This window comes from Ipomoea triloba, chromosome 16 (assembly GCF_003576645.1).
Source record: "Ipomoea triloba cultivar NCNSP0323 chromosome 16, ASM357664v1".
In the NCBI taxonomy this organism is placed as follows: Eukaryota; Viridiplantae; Streptophyta; class Magnoliopsida; order Solanales; family Convolvulaceae; genus Ipomoea; species Ipomoea triloba.
The window spans coordinates 18,039,105-18,041,079 of NC_044931.1; positions in this window are offsets into that span (position 1 = coordinate 18,039,105).

The following is a 1,975-nucleotide window of genomic DNA, read 5'->3' on the forward strand; positions in this document are numbered from 1 at the left end:
TTTTTATGGGGCCCGCTTGCTGAAATTTTTGACCCACAATCCACGCGTTCAGGCCATGCCTACGCCTAACATGGCGCGTGCACTCCCATGCCGGGAGCATTTACGGCAATTTTAATTTTTTTTGTTGTCAGATTTGTTTTTTCCTTTAATTTTTCTTATTCTCCTCTTTTTTCTCTCACATCTCTCTCCTAGTTGGCACTTTAAAAACCACAAAAAAAATCTCAAACTATTGACTGATGCCCCTCCGACCTAGCTACTTCTCTCATTTAAAAAATGTTATTTTGATTGTGTTAGCCAGTGTTCTTTCTCTCCTCTCTCTCTCTCTCTCTCTCTCTCTCTTTTTTTTTTTTTTTTTTTTTTTTTTTTTTTTTTGTAAACGGACCATCTCAGATACTGATATTACATCCTCTGTTTCTAGGGTGTAAATTCGCTTTCTATGCTTATCACTTTATTACTATTAAGTTGATTCACAAGAATTATTTGTTTTGGAGGACACAAGTTGTGTCTTTCCTCCCGGGACATGGATTAATGTGGTTTATTGATGGTAGTCACTCAAGTATAAGGATATATATACAAGAACAATCATAGAGATATTAAGATAAAGAGACTAGACTAAGTAATCATACTCTGACTCAAATGGATAGAATCCTAATAGTATTAATCATTATTACAACAAAGAAAAAGAGAGAATTTCTTCTAACATAACAACACTAAAGTATGAGGCGCTGAAAAAGTATTATTACCAATAAATACTTGGTATTAATTATACTTTTAAAAGTTTATATTCTCACCACATAATGTATAAGTATTGATTAATAATGTATATACAGATCAAATGCGTGTTAGATATTATCTTTTAAGAAAAGGACTCGTAACGTAACATTACATTTTAGGAAGCATCTTATTGTGATGCATGTCACAAAATTCCGAATTTTGCAGCTCGCAATGCAACGCCATCTCATGCCGACCATTTCCACCGCCACCAAATATTATACATTTCCCCTCACATTTCTCTTTCAAGAAAAGTCTCACACTGATATTTGTGGTAATATCACATTGTTAATATGCATTTTGGTATTTCTTTCAAAGTGGACGGGCAACTACATTGGTCCACTAATAATTTACATGCATTAGGTTTCTTATATAATTTTATTAATTTAAATTAGAAATATTTTCAATTCAATATCACTCTTGCTTGTACCTTTTTAAAAAATAATAATACTCTTTCGGTTGAACTCGTCGCATATGATCTTCTTAATACATTTAATATATATCTTTTATGTAATTTGTTATTTGTGGACTATAATTTTGATGAACCTTGATGGACGGTTGTGACTAGTCTACACTTTTTTATACGAGGATGTGTGTGTGTGTAGGAGACGGATCAGGTGAAAACTAATCGCAGCCATCCACGTGTCTATATCTAACGGTTCAAAAACATTGTTTTTTAAAAAAATGCAGTGACTTTTTTTGTAAATAATTGAACTTTGAAGTGCAAGTAAATTGTGTTAAAAGTGCAAGTAACAATTTCATATAGTGCACCTAAGTGCAAGCTAAGTAAAAATGTATAAAAAGTGTAACAAATAATGTACGACACTGAGCATCAATATTAAGTGCACATAACGTTATCATTAGTTGCACCAAACGTTATCATTAAGTACACCAATGTGAAAGCCGTTATCATATTAGGTGCATCAATGTTAAAAAGGTAAATTACTTGCACTTTTAAATGATTTTACTTACACTTTTTATTTGCACACTTGCACTAGTTACTTGCACTTTTAACTTGCACCAAAGTTTGAGTTATTTACGCAAATACTACCGGTCTTTAAAAAAAAAAAATCTGATCTATAAAATCTGAAAACATGGATGACTGCGATTGGTTCTCAGTTCTTTCTTAGGCATTCGTTCTCACTTGAGCGAGCTCATATATATATATATATATATATATATATATATATATATCACGAACAGT